Raw genomic sequence first — 18872 nt, forward strand, 5'->3', positions numbered from 1 at the left:
CCATTGCTCTGAGCAGGAAATTTTTACATGGCCTGAAAACTGCATGATACTTTAAATGATTTTTGGTAACATGAATACTATGAATATTTAGAATGAATATTGAAAAATGGCACACTTTTGACTGGATTCAGGGAGTCATCTTCGAATCCGGATAAGTATGCTGCAGTTGTTACCAACTTCATTAAAACCTGTGTGGATGAGTGTGTGCCTACAAAAGCTTGCTGTACACTCCCAAGCCAAAAGCCATGGATAAACTAGGAGGTACATTGTCTACTGAGGGCTAGATCCATAGCATTTAAGTCTGGTGACCCAAGTCTGTACAAGAAAATCAGGCATGACTTGAGGAGGGCTATTTCAAGAGCAAAAAAGACAATTCTGAGTGAAGTTGGGGGTGACTTTGGATGCACGTCAACTCTGGCAGGGTTTTCAAGACATTACTTCTTACAAAGCAAAATCCAAAAGCATGAATGATAGTGAACCTCAATGGTGGAACAGGCGGACGAAGTTACTTCAAACTCAACGGCTGTGAACGCGGATGAAGGCTGCAACAAATCCATCAGCTCCAATTGTCGTGGTTTCCATGCCATTGGAATCAGTTGGTTGCTTTGTGAAGTATCGTGTGCTTCTTGAAGTGCAACATCAAGTACACGTTAAACAAATACACACACAGGCGTCTTCGCTCTGTGGGCCACTTCTTCAGAACGAAGACCGTCATCCTCAACCTCGAGGGATAGCCACGACGACGAGTGACGCTTCACTACCAGATGAACTCAACAACTTCCATGCCTGCTTTGAAAGAGAGAATATAACTCCAGCTGTGAAGATCCCCACTGCACCCAATGACCCTGTGATCTCTGTCTCAGAGGCTGATGTCATGCTGTCTTTCAGAAGGGTGAGACCTTGCAAGGATGTAGGCCCCGAAGGAGTAGCTGGTAAGGCCCTGAAAACTTGTGCCAACCAACTGGCGAGAGTATTCAAGGACATTTTCAACCTCTCACTGCTATGAGTGGAAGTTCCCACTTTCTTCAAAAAGGCAACAATTATACCAGTGCCTAAGAAAAGTAATGTGAGCTCCCTTAATAACAATCGCCCAGAAGCACTCACATCTACAGTGATGAAATGCTTTGAGACGTTGGTCATGACCAGACTGAACTCCTGCCTCAGCAAGAACCTGGACCCATTGTAATTTGCCTATTGTCTCAATAGGTCAATGGCAGATGCAATCTAGATGTCTCTTCACACGGCCTTATATCACATGGACAATACAATCACCTATGTCAGGATGCTGTTCGTTGACTATAGCTCAGGGTTTAACATCATCATTCCCACAATCCTGATCGATAAGTTATAGAACCTGGGCCTCTGTACCTCCCTCTGCAATTGGATCCTTGACTTCTTAACCGGAAGACCACAATCTGTGTGGATTGGTGATAATATCTCCTCCTCACTGACAATCAACATTGGTGCACCTCACAGTTGTGTGTACAGCCCACTGCTCTATTCCCTCTATATCCATGACTGTGTGGCTAGGCATAGCTCAAACACCATCTATAATTTTGCTGATGATACAATCATTGTTGGTAGAATTGCTGATGGTGATGGGAGGGTGTACAGGAGTGAGATATGCCAAGTAGTGTAGCAATAACCTGGCACTCAACATCAAAAAGATAAAATAGCTGATTGTGGATTTCAGGAAGGATAAGACAAGGGAACACAAACCAATCTTCATAGAGGGATCGGAGTGGAGAGAGTGAGCAGGTTCAAGTTCATAGGTGTCAAGATCTCTGAGGATCTAACCTGGTCCTAACATATTGATGCAGGTATAAAGTAGGCAAGACAGCAGCTATATCTCATTAGTTCATTAAGGGTTTGAAGAGATTTGATTTGTTAACTAAAACACTCAAAAACTTCTATAGATGTACAGTGGAGAGCATTCTGACAGGCTGCATCACTTTCTGTTATGGTGCAGGGGTGGGGGGGGGGGCTACTGCACAGGACCAGAAGAAGCTACAGAAAGTCATAAAATTAGTCAGCTTTTTCTTGGGTACTAGCCTCCATATTACCAAAAACATCTTCAAGGAACAATGGCTCAGCAAAGTGGTGTCCATCATTAAGGACCCCCATCACCCAGGACATGCTCTCTTCTCATTGTTACCATCAGGTAGGAGGTACAGAAGCCTGAAGGCACACACTCAGCGATTCAGGAACAGCTTCTTCCTCTCTGCCATCCGATTCTTAAATGGACATTGAACCCATGAATGCTACCTCACTTTTTAAAATATATGTTATTTCTGTTTATGAACTATTTTTCATCTATTATATATATATATGTATACACACACACACACACACACACACACACACACTCTCTCTTACTGCAATTTCATTTATTTATTTATTTATTTTCTTTCTAGATTTTGTATTGCATTGAACTGATGCTGCTAAGTTAACAAATTTCACAACACACGCTCGTGATAATAAACTTGATTCTGATTCGGAATGTAGAATGAATGAAATTGGTTTGCATATGGGCACTTGAAGATCGGTGTAGTCTTGATCGGCTGAATTCTATTAGATACCTCCTGTATCAACTGAAATAGTCACTAACTGTTTGTTCATGGTCTTCTGCTGCTGTAGCCTATCCACTTCAAGGTTCAACATCTTGTACATTCAGAGATGCTTTTCTGTGCTTTACAGTTGCAAAATGTGGTTATTTCAGTTACCATCGCCTTCCTGTCAGCTCGAACCACAGCGGCCACTCTCTGACCTTTCTCATTAACAAGGCATTTTCACCCACAGAACTGCGGCTCACTGGATTTATTTGTTTGTTTTTTTTGATTCTCTGTAAGCTCTAGAGACCGTTGTGTGTGATAATCCCAGGAGTTCAGCAGTTTTTGAGGTACTCAAACCACCCTGCCTGGCACCAACAATCATTCCACAATCAAAGTGACTTGGATCACATTTTTTCCCCATTCTGATGTTTGGTCTCAACAATAACTGAACCTCTTGACCATGTCTGCATGCTTTTATGCATTGAGTTGCTGCCACATGATTGGCTGATTAGATATTTGCATTAACGAGCAGGTGTACCTAATAAAGTGGCCACTCAGTGTATTTTACCATGTAAATATGGAAAAAAATAATTGTAAAGCTTATTTAGCATTCCCGGCAAATTAGGGAACTCCTGACTGATATGAACTTTGGCAGTGTTCCCGTGTAAAGGCCCACAGGATAAGGGATGCATTCTCAGCTTCGTAAAGGTTGTGGCGTCACTGATGCCAGCTGAACTATTCTGGGATTTGAACACCCTTGTAAACACCTTGTGCTGCAAACTAATGACATCCTACAATTAGAGTTTTGATAAAGTAACATTGAAGGGTTACATGTTCTGACAGACTAATCCCAGCTTTAACTATCCAAATTATTGTCTGCTCGATAGATTGCTCTGGTCTAGGTGTCAGGGATTGATTTTACATACACTGAGGCCCTCTGTTTGTCGGGGTTGACTGTGGATGTTACAACCCAGCTGTCTACGTGATATGCAAGCCAGGGCAGGACAATATGGAGAGAAAGCTGCACGTCTTTGGACCGTGGGAGGAAACCAGAGCACCCGGAGGAAACCCACATGTTCACAGGGAGAACTTAGAAACTTCTTCCATTTAGCAGCAGGACTGGACAATGAATCATGAGGAATACCTAATTATTTCTGCTCTCTTTTTACACTTAGTTATTTTATAAATTTCTTATTATAATTTTTTTATTGTGTACTGCTGCCACAAAACATAAAAATCCATGACATATGTCAGTGATAATAAACCTGATTCTGAATTTTGTACAGTGGTGCTTCTGTTAATCTCCTTAATTGTGTTTTCTCAACACCGTTCCTTCTTCCTGTAAGGCAATTGACCCAGACGACTGTTCTTTATCCTGTCGGTTCCCCCTCTTGCATCATTCTTCCAGCTCTTTCTAATTTAGATTTCTTCTTTTTCATCCCTTTACCTTTTCCACCTGTCACCTGCCAGCTTCTTTCATCCCTCCTCCACCACCCACCCTCTTTCCCCCTCACCTGGTTTCACCTGTCACCTGCCAGCTTGCATTCTCTTCCCTCCTTCCACCACCTTTTTCTGGCTTCTGCCTCCATCCTTTCCAGTTCTGAAGAAGGGTCTCAGCCCGAAACGTTGATTGTCTATTCACTTCCATCAGTGCTGCCTGACCTGCTGAGTTCTTATGGCAATTTGTGTGCGTTGACCAGATTAATCTGTTGATTGACAGAATTTTCCCAATTTCATTTGAAGTAAACCATTAGACCATAAGACATAGGAACAGTATTAGGCCATTCAGCCCATTGAGTCCTTTCCAGCATTCCATCATGGCTGATTTATTATCCCTCTCGATCCCATTCTCCTGCCTTCTCCACTGACCAATAGTTTTAGATGCTTTCCTTTCACCTGGTTTAATCATCATCATCATCATGTGCCGTGTCATATGACGTGGGTGATGACCATGATTATTCTGGGCAAGTTTTTCTACAGAATTGGTTTGCCATTCCCTTATTCTGGGCAGTGTCTTTACAAGATGGGTGAGCCCACCCATTATCAATACTCTTCAGAGATTGTCTGCCTGGTGTCAGTGTCATGTAACCAGAACTGAACTTGTGATACAGCATTACCTCCTGCCCCCAATAGCTTCACGTGATCCTGATCAGGGGAGAGGGAGCTAAGCAGGTGCTTCACCTTGCCCAGGGGTGACCTGCAGCCTAGCGGAGGAAAGGAGCACCTAACACTTCAATTGGTAGACACCTATCTCCACCCTGCCACTCACCTGGTGTAATATCTCATCCAAATTCCAGCAGTATACCTTTTACTCAGTATTGCACTGCAGCATCAGCCCATGTCTTTGTGCTAAGGTCTCTGGGATGAGAGTCAATTCTAGAACATTACCGGCACAGAAGCAAGAACACACGCCAATGTGCCCCAGTAACAGTATGGTATGGAATCTAAACTTAGAAACACCATTCCAATTGAATCAAGATACCATACCAAATAACATTGTCCTGATGAAGTGTCTCAACCTGCAAGATCGGTTGCAAATTTCCCTCCATAAATGCTGCCATACCCATTGAGTTCCTTCAGCATTCTCTGTGTTTTGCCCCAGATTTCCAGCATCTGTAGCCTTTTGCATCTCTGTCATACTAAGCTAATTTGTTTTATTTTTATTGAGAGATTCCAGTCGGTGGATACAGTTCCAGGAATCCTATTACCTCTCAGTCTTCCTGTACAACTTGGCTGTCACGTCTGCAAGTTCATAAGTTGCAGGATGACCACCTCCTGAAATCTGCTGTCCATTAAGCTCTTTTTAAAACTGAATTTTATTTAGAGATACAGCCCAGTAACAGGCCCTCCCCGCCAATTACATCCACACCAATTATCTTACTAACTTGTATGTCGGTGCATTGTGGGAGGGAAACGGACCACCCAGAGGAAACCCACGTTGTCAGGGGAGAAGGTAGGGACTGTTTACAGGCCATGTAGCTGCCACTGTAATAACATTGTGCTAACAGCTAAGCTACTATGCTGCCATAATATTCAGAAGTATTTAACTGCAGTTTTGAGGCAGTATAAATGAACATCATATGTATCAAAGTTAAATCTGACCCTGTTTTGGACCAAGTGTCTGCTTGAAAACCACTGGACCTTCATTAAGACTCAGCACTCGGAGAAAGGAATTCTCTTCCAGCCTGATCTATCTATCATATGTTTGGTTCTTCAGGAAGTGAGTCAACAGTCAAGGCAACCAAGAACATCCAGTAAATATATTTTCATCCCAATTCCAAGAATAAGTTGGAACTAAGGAATGTCCACTTTGGCTGGGCAACCACTGTGGATCTGGCTACATCAGAATGTCCTCTATAAAAAACCGCATTAAGGACAGTGGAACAACCTGCAGTTACCCCAGTGCCAGGAGCCAGCCACAGAATTTGTAGACCAGACTGGATAGGGGTGCCTTTCCCTAAAACCTTCTGTGGAATTGTGCTGAGTTACTAGCTGACTTAGAGCCCATTGAACACAAGAGATTCTACAGATGCTGGAAATCCAGAGCAACACACTTAAAGTGCTGGAGGAACTCAGCTAGACAGGCAGCTTCCATGGCTACTGCCTATTACACCACTGGCATTTAGGGCAGCTATGAAATTCCTTCATCTCTGGCAGTGTTTTGAGCTTCCTTCATCGTGTCAGTAGCTCAGTTAGTACAGGGTGGAAACTCAGCAATAACATCACACTCAGATGTAGAAGGGTTTTTCATTGCTGTTTCTGTAACAGTTTTGTTTGACCAGTTACAGTGACCCTAAGATGAACCCACGAACCTGGAACCGGTGAACCACTCTTCGTCTGGTCTCTACCCATTGACCTGCTTGGCATGGGTGACCCTACCAAGAGACAAAGCATAAAGCCCTGACTCGAGCCAACATCACTCTCCGGGTCATTGAGGCACACAAGCCTCCAAACCCAATGACAAGGTTGGGGTCCTCTTGGAGGAAGCTGCATCTATGAATAAACAGTTGATATTATTTCTTCAGCAGTTTGATCGGGACATGACTGTGCAAGCGCATGGACGTCAGCCAGTGAGAACAGTGAGAAGAGTTTAAATAGAGACAGCTTTATAGAGCAGGGGCTGAAGGAGCAGGCGTCAAAGGAATGGGTGTCAGAGTAGAGGGAGAGGGAGTAGGAAGGCTTTGGCTCAAGGGGGCTTTGGTGATAATGGGTCGAGGTGAGGTAGGTTTCCTGCGTAGAATACAGACAGGAAGTATGTCTGTGAGGCCGGTGTTCTGTGCTTGGAGTCAGATGTGGGAAGTCCGGGAGACTTCCAGCCTCTCGGACAGCCGCATCTGCGCCAGGTGCATCGAGCTGCAGCTCCTTAGGGACCGGGTTAGGGAACTGGAGATGCAGCTCGATGACCTTCGTCTGGTCAGCGAGAGTGAGGAAGTGATAGAAAGGAGATATAGGCAGGTGGTCACATGGGGGTCTCAGGAGAAAAGTAAGTGGGTAATAGTCAGGAGAGGGAAGGGGAAGAGGCAGATACTACAGAGTACCCCTGTGGCTCTCCCCCTTAACAATAAGTATTCCTGTTTGAGTACTGTTGAGGGGGGACAGCCTACCTGGGGGAAGCAACAGTGTCTGTGCTTCTGGCACAGAGTCTGTCCCTGTGGCTCAGAAGGGTAGGGAAAAGAAGAGAAAGGAACAGCCAGAGGTCGTGGTACATATTGGTACCAACGACATAGGTAGGAAAAGGGAGGAGGTCCTGAAAACAGACTACAGGGAGCTAGGAATGAAGTTGAGAAGCAGGACCACAAAGGTAGTAATCTCGGGATTACTGCTTGTGCCATGTGACAGTGAGTATAGGAATAGAGTGAGGTAGAGGATGAATGTGTGGCTGAGGGATTGGAGCAGAGGGCAGGGATTCAGATTTCTGGATCATTGGGACCTCTTTTGGGGCAGGTGTGACCTGTACAAAAAGGACTGTTTGCACTTGAATCCCGGGGGACCAATATTCTGGTGGGGAGGTTTGCAAAGGTGATGGGGGAGAGTTCAAACTAGGAATGCTGGGGGTGTGGGAGCCAAAGTGAAGAGACGGAGGAAGAGGCAGTTGGCTCACAAATAGAGAAAGCTTGGAGACAGTGCGAGAGGGAGGATAGGCAGGTGATAGAGAAGGGACATGCTCAGACTGATGGTTTGAGATGTGTCTACTTTAATGCGAGAAGTATTATGAACAAAGCGGATGAGCTTAGAGCATAGATCAGTACTTGGAGCTATGATGTGGCCATTACAGATACTTGGATGGCTCAGGGGCAGGAATGATTACTTTGAGTGCCAGGCTTTAGATGTTTCAGAAAGGACAGGGAGGGAAGCAAAAGAGGTGGGGGCATGGCACTGCTGATCAAAGATAGTGTCACGGCTGCAGAAAAGGAGTAAGACATGGAGGGATTGTCTACGGAGTCCCTGTGGGTGGAAGTTAGGAATAGGAAGGGGTCAATATCTCTACTGGGTGTTTTTTATTGACCACCCAACAGTAACAGGGACATCGAGGAGCAGATAGTTAGACAGATTCTGGAAAGATGTAATACCAAAAGGGTTTTGTGGTGGGAGATTTTAATTTCCCAAATATTGACTGGCATTTCCCTAAGGCGAGGGGTTTAGATGGGTAGAGTTTGTTAGGTGTATTCAGGAAGGTTTCTTGACACAATATGTAGATAAGCCTACAAGAGGAGAGGCTGTACTTGATCTGGTATTGGGAAATGAACCTGGTCAGGTGTCAGATCTCTCAGTGGGAGAGCATTTTGGAGATAGTGATCACAATGCTATCTCCTTTACCATTGCAATGGAGAGGGATAGGAATAAACAAGTTAGGAAAGTGTTTAATTGAAGTAAGGGGAAATATTAGGCTATCAGGCAGGAACGTGGAAGCATAAATTGGAAACAGATGTTCTCAGGGAAACGTATGGAAGAAATGTGGCAAATATTCAAGGGATATTTGCGTGGGGTTCTGTATAGGTATGTTCCAATGAGGCATGGAAAGGATGGTAGGGTACAGGAACTGTGATGTACAAAGGCTGTTGTAAATCTAGTTAAGAAGAAAAGAAGAGCTTACGAAAGGTTCTAAAAAGCTAGGTAATGATAGAGATCTAGAAGATTATAAGGCTAGCAGGAAGGAGCTTAAGAAAGAGATTAGGAGAGATAAGGGGCCATGAGAAGGCCTTGGCAGACAGGATTAAGGAAAACACCAAGGCATTCTACAAGTATGTGAAGAGCAAGAGGATAAGACGTGATAGAATAGGACCAATCAAGTGTGACAGTGAGAAAGTGTGTATGGAACTGGAGGAGATAACAGAGGTACTTAATGAGTACTTTGCTTCAGTATTTACTACGGAAAAGGATCTTGGCGATTGTAGGGATGACTTACAGCGGACTGAAAAGCTTGAGCATGTAGATATTAAGAAACAGGATGTGTTGGAGCTTTTGGAAAGCATCAAGTTGGATAAGTCACCGGGAGCAGACGAGATGTACCCAAGGCTACCGTGGGAGGTGAGGGAGGAGATTGCTAAGCCTCTAGTGATGATCTTTGCATCACCAATGCGGATGGGAGAGGTTCCGGAGGATTGGAGGGTTGCTGATGTTGTTCCCTTATTCGAAAAAGGGCGTAGAGATAGCCTAGGAATTTATAGACTAATAAGTCTTACTTCAGTGGTTGGTAAGTTGCTGGAGAAGATCCTGAGAGGCAGGATTTATGAACATTTGGGGAGGCATAATATGATTAGGGATAGTCAGCATGGCTTTGTCAAAGGCAGGTCGTGCCTTACGAGCCTGATTGAATTTTTTGAGGATGAGACTAAACACATTGATGAAGGTAGAGTAGTAGATGTAGTGTATATGGATTTCAGCAAGGCATTTGATAAGGTACCCCATGCAAGGCTTATTGAGAAAGTAAGGAGGTATGGGATCCAAGGGGACATTGTTTTGTGGATCCAGAATTGGCTTGCCCACAGAAGGCAAAGCATGGTTGTAGACGGTTCATATTTTGCAGAAATTTGATGACCAGTAGTGTGCCTCAGGGATCTGTTCTGGGACCCCTACTCTTGGTGATTTTTATAAATGACCTGGATGATGAAGGAGAGAGATGGGTTAGTAAATTTGCTGATGACACAAAGGTTGGGTTAATGGATAGTGTGGAGGACCGTCAGAGGTTACAGTGGGTTCATTGATAGGATGCAAAACTGGGCTGAGAAATGGCAGATGGAGTTCAACCCGGCGAAGTGTGAGGTGGTTCATTTTGGTAGGTCATATATGAAGGCAAAATATAGTATTAATGGTAAGACTCTTGGCAGTGTGGAGGATCAGAGGGATCTTGGGGTCCGAGTCCATAGGACACTCAAAGCAACTGCGCAGCTTAACTCTGTGGTTAAGAAGGCGTACGATGTATTGGCCTTCATCAGTCATGGGATTGAGCTTAAGAGTTGAGAGGTAATGTTGCAGCTATATAGGACCCTGGTCAGACCCCACTTGGAGTACTGCACTCAGTTCTGGTCACCTTACTACAGGAAGGATGTGGAAACTATAGAAAGGGTGCAGAGGAGATTTACAAGGATGTTGCCTGGTTTGGGGAGCATGCCTTATGAGAATAGGTTGAGTGAACTCGGCCTTTTCTCCTTGGAGCGATGGAGGATGAGAGGTGACCTGATAGAGGTGTATAAGATGATGAGAGGCATTGATCGTGTGGATAGTCAGTGTCTTCTTCCCAGAGCTGAAATGGCTACCATGTGAGGGTATAGTTTTAAGATGCTTGGGAGTAGGTACAGAGGAGATATCAGGGGTAAGTCTTTTATGTAGAGAGTGGTGATAGCATGGAATGGGTTGTTGGCGATGATGGTGGAGGCAGAAACAATAGGGTCTTTTAAGAGACTCCTGGACAGGTACATGGAGCTTAGAAAATAGAGGGCTATGGGTAACCCTAAGTAATTTCTAAAGTGGGGACATGTTTGGCACAGCATTGTGGGCAGAAGGGCCTGTATTGTGTTTTTCTATGTTTCTATGTTACTATTATGGGTCAAGACCCTTCAAGAGAACTGGAAAGGAAGGGGATAGAAGCCGGAACAAGGAAGTGTGAGAAGGGAAAGAAGAACAAGCTAGCAGGGGATAAGTGAAGCCTGGTGAGGGGAAGGTGTGGGGGTGTGGGAGTGGGATGAAGTAAGAAGCTGGGAGGTGATGGGTGGAAGAGGTAAAGACGAAGGAATCTGATAGGAGAGGAGAGTGGTAGTGGCAGATGAACACATGAAACAGCCAATTGTTACTTCTCCCAGGCAAAGTTCTCAGTTGATGACCATGAATTAAGGACTAACTAAATGGTTTGACTGTATCAGTAGGGAAAACTGTGTGGTAATCACTCTTCCAGTAATCTTTGCACATACGGCATATACAAATGAAAGCCACCTTCCTCAGTAACGTCACCACAGTGCTTATTCATTCCTCGGACATTTCTCCCAATTTTCCACTCTGCTTGGCAACTGGACCATGAAAGGTTTGATTTTTGTTTGGAATACCTGCTGAAACCATAAATTTAAACTTCAATAAACCATGAAGCCCATTCAACTCTGACCTCAGGAAGTCAAGTCTACAGGCTGAAAGCCAAAAGCCCAGGCCACATAAGAGGTATGCCCCAATCCTTGTTGATCCTTTTGATCTTCATATAGGATCCATAAGGTGACAGGAGGCCCTTTAAACAAAGGATACATAGAACATAGAACATAAACAGGTATAGGCCATTTGGCCCACAATGCTGTGGCAAACCAGTAAAAAGCAAATCAAAAGCACCCAAACACTAATCCCTCCTACCTACGCAATGTCCATATTTCTACATCTTCCTCACAATCATGTGTCTATCCAAATGTCTCTTAAAAGTCTCTAATATATTTGCCTCTACCACCATACCAGGGATCACATTCCAGGCATCCACCACTCTCTGAGTGAAAAACTAACCCTTCACATCCTTTTTGAAAGTCCCCCCTCACCTTTAATGCCTGCCCTCTGATATTAGACATTTCTACCCTGGGAAACAGATACTTCCTGTCTACTCTATCTATGCCTCTCATAGTCTTATAAACCTCCATCAGATCTCCCTTCAGCTTCTGTTGCTCCAGAGAAAACAACCTAAGTTTGTCCAGCCTCTCATGATAACACATGGCCTCTAAACCAGACAGCATCCTGGTAAACCTCTTTTGCACCCTCTCCAAAGCCTCAACATCCTTCCTATAGTGGAATGACCAGAACGGTATGGAATACTCCAGGTGTGACCAAACCAAAGTTTTACAAAGTTGCAACATTACCTCCTGACTTTTGAACTCAATGCTTCAACTAATAAAAGTAAGCATTCCTTAAGCCTTCTTAACTACTCTACCGACCTGTGTAGCCACTTTCAAGGAGCTATGAACTTGGATCCCAAGATCTCTTTGCTCAGCAACCCTTAACAAAATACTGTCTCCTTACCAAGTGGAGAATGATAGGATGTCTAAATCTTTCAAGGAGTGTTAAATTCAAGATTCAAGATTTAAGCTTGTTTATTGTCAGTCGTCAGTACAAGTGTAAAGGAGAACAAAATGATTGTAAGGCCAGATCAAAAGCAGTATAAAGAAACCATAAAAAGTACATTAAATATAAATATAAAACAAATCCTATAAAACACAATGTACAAGTAATTTGGGTTTTGGGAAGGAGATATGTCTCCACCAAAGGAGATGTAAGGCACTCCTTTCCTCAGCCAGTCTGCAGGTCAGCCTTGGACAAGGTGTAGCACTTGCTTCATCCCCTGAAACCATGGGAACAGATGGTGGATGTTCGTATGAGCAGCTGATGCACATCATAGGTCCTGGTTGTGTGATCATTGATGCCAGGCAGACAATCTCTGAAGAGCATTGATAATGGCTGGGGTCACCCATCTTGTAAAGACACTGCTCAGAAGAAGGCAATGGCAAACCACTTCTGTAGAGAAATTGGCCAAAGTCAATCATGGTCATGGAAAGACCATGATCACCAACATCATAATACATGGCATGTAACAAACGAATGGACGAATATGTCACTATTGATTGGGGCCATATATACAGTAGGTAAGATTAACTTATATACATAAGTAATACATAGATTGATTGTATGTCTAAAAATTGCTGGTGAACGCAGCAGCCCAGGCAGCATCTCTAGGAAGAGGTATAGTCGACGTTTCGGGCCGAGACCTTTCGTCAGGACTAACTGAAAGAAGAGATAGTAAGAGATTTGAAAGTGGGAGGGGAAGGGGGAGATCCGAAATGATAGGAGAAGACAGGAGAGGGAGGGATGGAGCCAAGAGCTGGAAAGTTGATTGGCAAAAGGGATATGAGAGGATCATGGGACAGGAGGCCCAGGGAGAAAGAAAGGGGGAGGGGGGAATCCCAGAGGATGGCCAAGGAGTGTAGTGAGAGGGACAGAGGGAGAAAAAGACAGAGAAAAAATATATATATAATAATAATAAATAAATAACGGATGGGGTACAGAGGGGAGGTGGGGCATTAACGGAAGTTAGAGAAGTCAATAGGTAAAGGTGTAGCCATGGGCACCCGTATGGGTCCCAGCTATGCCTGCCTTTTTGTTGGCTTTGTGGAACAATCTATGTTCCAAGCCTATACTGGTATCTGTCCCCCACTTTTCCTTCGCTACATCGACAACGACTACATTGGCGCTGTTTCCTGCACACATGCTGAGCTCGTTGACTTTATTAACTTTGCCTCCAACTTTCACCCTTCCCTCAAGTTTACCTGGTCCATTTCTGACACCTCCCTCCCCTTTCTGGATCTTTCTGTCTCTATCTCTGGAGGCAGCTTGTCTACTGATATCTACTATAAGCCTACAGACTCTCACAGCTACCTGAACTATTCCTCTTCTCACCCTGTCTCTTGCAAAAATGCCATCCCCTTCTCACAGTTCCTCCGTCTCCGCCGCATCTGCTCTCAGGATGAGGCTTTTCATTGACGAAGGAATTGTCCTCCTTTTTTAAAGAAAGAGGCTTCCCTTCTGCCACCATCAACTCTGCTCCCAAACACATCTCTCCCATTTCACGCACATCTGCTGTCACTCCATCCTTCTGCCGCCCCACTAGGAATAGGGTTCCCCTTGTCCTCACCTACCACCCCACCAGCCTCCAGGTCCAACATATAATTCTCCGTAACTTCCGACACCTCCAACGGGATCCCACTACTAAGCACATCTTTCCCTTCCCCACTCTCTCTACTTTCCGCAGGGATCACTCCCTACACAACTCCCTTGTCCATTCGTTCCCACCCCCCCCATCCCTTCCCACCGATCTCCTTCCCGGCACTTATCCTTGTAAGTGGAACAAGTGCTACACATGCCCTTACACTTCCTCCCTCACCACCATTCAGGGCCCCAGACAGTCCTTCCAGGTGAGGCGACACTTCACCTGTGAGTTGGCTGGGGTGATATACTACGTCCGGTGCTCCCAATGCGGCCTTCTATATATTGGCGAGACCCAACGCAGGCTGGGAGATCGTTTTGCTGAACACCTACGCTCTGTCCGCCACAGAAAGCAGGAACTCCCAGTGGCCACACATTTTTATTCCACGTCCCATTCTCATTCTGATAAGTCTATCTACAGCCTCCTCTACCGTCAAGATGAAGCCACACTCAGGTTGGAGGAACAACACCTTATATTCTGTCTGGGTAGCTTCCAACCTGATGGTATGAACATTGACTTCTCTAACTTCTGTTAATGCCCCACCTCCCCCTCGTACCCCACCCGTTATTTATTTATTATTATTATATTTTTTTTTCTCTGTCTTTTTCTCCCTCTGTCCCTCTCACTATACTCCTTGCCCATCTTCTGGGATTCCCCCCTTCCCCTTTCTTTCTCCCTAGGCTTCCTGTCCCACGATCCTTTCATATCCCATTTGCCATCAACTGTCCAGCTCTTGGCTCCATCCCTCCCCCTCCTGTTTTCTCCTATCATTTTGGATCTCCCCCTCCCCCTCCCACTTTCAAATCTCTTACTAGCTCTTCCTTCAGTTAGTCCTGATGAATGGTCTCGGCCCGAAACGTTGACTGTATCTCTTCCTCGAGATGCTGCCTGGCCTGCTGCGTTCACCAGCAACTTTGATGTGTGTTGCTTGAAATTCCAGCATCTGCAGATTTCCTCATGATTGTATGGTCTATAAGGTGACACTAGGTCCAGGAATATCTGAAGATAAGGTGACTCCGACAGGAAATGTGGAGACTGTTTGGATCTTAAAGGCAGGCAGTAGAGTCTGGCTTTCTTGGGTTCAGAATTACTAACACATTTAGGGCCAATACCATTATAAGAACTCAGTCCACATATCTAATAATGCACAGCTTCTAAATATAATGGGGTCAAACAGTGTTTTTGCACCGTTTAGTTTTCATGGACTAGTGGTAGGTCTCTCAGCTTATGGACTTGGATCCAATTGTACAATGGAACTGAAACAGAGATTACTTCAAAAGTGCCAACAACACCACTGTTGTTGAACGACTCTAATCCCTACGGTTTAGTGACACTGTGGCCACTTTGATCACTTTGCACGAAAATGGACTCTGCGTTTTCTAGAGCATCCAAAACTACTTGAAGAAAGCTATGGAAATTCTGTCAATCAACGGATTATCTGGTCAATGCACACAAGTTGCTGGAGAAACTCAACAGGTCAGGCAGCATCGATGGGGGGAATAAATAGTTGTTATTTTGGGCCAAGACCTGACTGGTAAGGAAGGAAGGGAAAAACCAGTTGTAAAAATTGTGTGTAATTGATGTTTAAGTTATGATTTTTCCTTTTTTTTCTTGTGATCGTTGCTTATCTGATGCTGATGCAAGTAAGCATTTCATTACAGTTGTCCACACATGTACTTATACAGATGACAATAAACTTGACTTTGCTATTTTTGGAGGTGCTGTCCTTGCGATGAGGAAGCAAAAGTTCTTAAGTCAGCTTTACTTGTCCCATGCACACTGAAACATCAAAACACACAGTGAAATGCATCATTTTGTGTCGACCACCATCACAGTCTGAGGATGTCCTGGGGGCAGCCTGCAAGTGTTGCACACATCTGGCATCAACATAGCATGCTCTATGTTCTATGGCCATAACTTACCAACCCTAACCATTATATCCTTGGAATGTGGGAGTAAACCGGGGCATCACACGGTCACAGGGAGAACGTACAAACCCCTGACAGACGGTGGCTGGAATCGAAGCCCAATTGGTGATGACTGGCACTGCTAGCCACTAAGCTACTGTGCCATTTTCATGTCCTGTCGTGTCTCCTTTCTCCAATTGTTAAGTATTTGAAAATATAAGTGTTCATAAATCTGGCACATTTTACAAGCTGATGACATCCCTGGCACTTTACAGCATTCGGAAGTCTTTTAGAATTGCAGACACTTTGTGGTGTACAGTGGAAAACAACAATTTATATACTTCTATGTCCCACAAACCGCGATGAGAGTTATTTATTTTTAATGTCAATAGAGGAATAAATATTGTCCATGACATTGGAGCAATTCTGCCCTGCTATTCAACATGATGCTCTGAGCTCTTGCACTTCCACTTGTGTTTATTGATTATTTATTCATTATTATTATTATTTCCTTTTTTTGTATTTGCACAGTTTTTTTTGTTTTGCAGATTGGTTGTTTGTTTGTCTTTGCGTGCAATTTTTCATTCATGCTATTGCATGTCTTTGTGTTTATTGTGAACACCCACAAGAAAACGAATCTCAGGGTTGTATATGGTGACCTGTATGTGCCTTGATAATAAATTTACTTTGAACTTTGAACTTTGTGAGGGCAGAGGGAGACTGCACTGTGGTGTCAGCCACAATCTTATAGTCAAAAATTCCTGGACCAGCACTCAAAGCCGTAAACATAACATTAACAAGAGCATAATGTAATGTGGCTCAGCATTATACATGAGTCTGTGTGGCTTTCCGGCTTTGGAACAGGTTTAAGTGCATCTTTTGTGTGTATTTGTTTTGTCTTACTATAAGGTATGGTATTAACTAGAGGTCTGGAAGTCTCACATTCCCCTTTCAGACTATTGCTGTATGTGATGAGGTTTTATTAATTTCTTTACTTACATTCCAATCAAAATGCATCTCTACAAACTGCACCTTGTTTAACATGAGGTACAGTATATGAGGTTATTTGAGGTTGTTGTAGCCAGGGGTGATAATGGGGATAAGCTCTCACTACCTATGAAATGCTCCCAATGGCGTGTGTCTCAAATAGCCTCTGACAACCAAGTGCAGCTCCTGGCCTTCACGTGTGGCTTAGCTACTGAGCCCAGCGGAATCATTTCTACTGACAGGAGAGGGGTGGGTTACAATGCCTTAAAACCAGTTGCTTTGGGCAGATGAGGCTCATCAGTCGTGGTTGACAGCTCATCTAGGAGAAGGAAAACTCTGATCTCAAACCTCCGCTGTCTTGAGGCAATACCCACTCAAGGGAAAGGCTTCGGGAGTAAACCCCGAGGAAAAACCAGAGCTGGAGTCCCTAAAACAGTCTTGCATTGAGTTCAACATTGACTGGCAACTCCTGCGATGCTGCTGGTGTCAAACTGTATCGGTCTCTGCCGTTCCTTTGGGCTCATACCGCGTGGGGAGGGGGAGCCTGCCGTATGGGAAACAGCTTGCTCTCCACATTGTACTGCCCTGGCTTGTTCATCATGGAGACAGCTGAGAGGCAACATCCATCGTCGACCCTGACCAGTGGAGGTCTCACTCACTCTCAGTGTATGAACTCTAAGGCTTCTTTCTAAAGATTAAAGATTAGCTTTATTTGTCACATGTACATCAAAACATCGAAACCAACAGTGAATTGCGTTGTTTCACGTCAACAACCAACACAGTCTGAGGATTGTGCTGGGGGCAGCCCATATGGATGTGGAAACCATAGAAAGGCTGCAGAGGAGATTTACAAGGATGTTGCCTAGATTGGGAAGCATGCCTTATGAGAATAGGTTGAGTGAACTCGGCCTTTTTTCCTTGGAGTGACGGAGGATGAGAGGCTGCCTGATAGAGGTATATACGATGATGAGAGGCATTGATCGTGTGGAAGTCAGAGGCTTTTTCCCAGGGCTGAAATGGTTAGCACGAGAGGGCACAGTTCTGAGGTGCTTGGAAAAAGGTACAAAGGAAATGTCAGGGGTAGTTTTTTTACACAGAGAGTGGTGAGTGCGTGGAATGGGCTGCTGGCGACGGTGGTGGAGGCGGATATGATAGGGTCTTTTAAGAGACTCCTGGATAGGTACATGGAGCTTAGAAAAATAGAGGGCTATGGGTAGCCCTAGGTAATTTCTCAGGTAAGGATATGTTCGGCACAGCTTTGTGGGTCGAAGGGTCTGTATTGTGCTGTAGGTGTTTCTAGGTCTCTATATGTGTTGCCATGTTTCCAGCACCAACATAGCATGCCCACAATTTACTAACCCTGACCATACGTCCTTTTAGAATGTGTGAGGAAACCAGAGTACCCAGAGAAAAGCCACGTGGTCATGGGGAGAACATACAGACAGCGGCAGGAATCGAACCCTGATCGGTAATTGCCGGCTCTGCAAAGCTTTGCGCTAACCACTACACTAACGCGCCGCCCGCTTGCTCAGTTGTTTGCCATTTGTTACTGAAAACATTAGGATTCCATTAGTCAGGCTAACTGGTTCATGAACAGAAGACACAGATCAGAATATCCATACTCTCTAAAGTGCGGATCGTCTATTTAATTCAATTTGCTGATTACGTTAATTACCAGTTTTTAGAGATACAGTACAGAACAGGCCCTTCCGGCCCAATGAGCCACCCAACCCAGCAAAACCCTTATTTTAACCCTAGCATAATCACTAGACAATTTACAATGACCAATTGACCTACTAACTGGTACGTCCTTGGACTGTGGGAGGAAACCATGTGGTCACGGGAAGGACATACAAACTCCTTGCAGACAACGTCGGAACTGAAATCTGAAATCTGACACCCCAAGCTATAATAGCGTTGAGCTAATTGCTACGCTACTATGGCAACCTTAATTGTTTTAATTCATTACAAAGTAGCCCATAGCACCCTTTGAGGGAAGAAATAGGATAAAAAGCCAAGAGATTTAGATTTTCTATTTTGAGACGAGTTTAGAAGGGCACACTGTAGTGGTTCAAACTTGTATAAAGAGCTTTCTGTACAAATGGAGGAGGACTGCACTGAAACAGGCAGTATAAATTATGCAGTGGAAATCAGCTAATTTTAGCTGAAAAACTCTATACAAATGTGGTTAACATTTGGCTAGGA

The sequence above is a fragment of the Mobula hypostoma genome, chromosome 2 (assembly GCF_963921235.1).
Source record: "Mobula hypostoma chromosome 2, sMobHyp1.1, whole genome shotgun sequence".
Lineage (NCBI taxonomy): Eukaryota > Metazoa > Chordata > Chondrichthyes > Myliobatiformes > Myliobatidae > Mobula > Mobula hypostoma.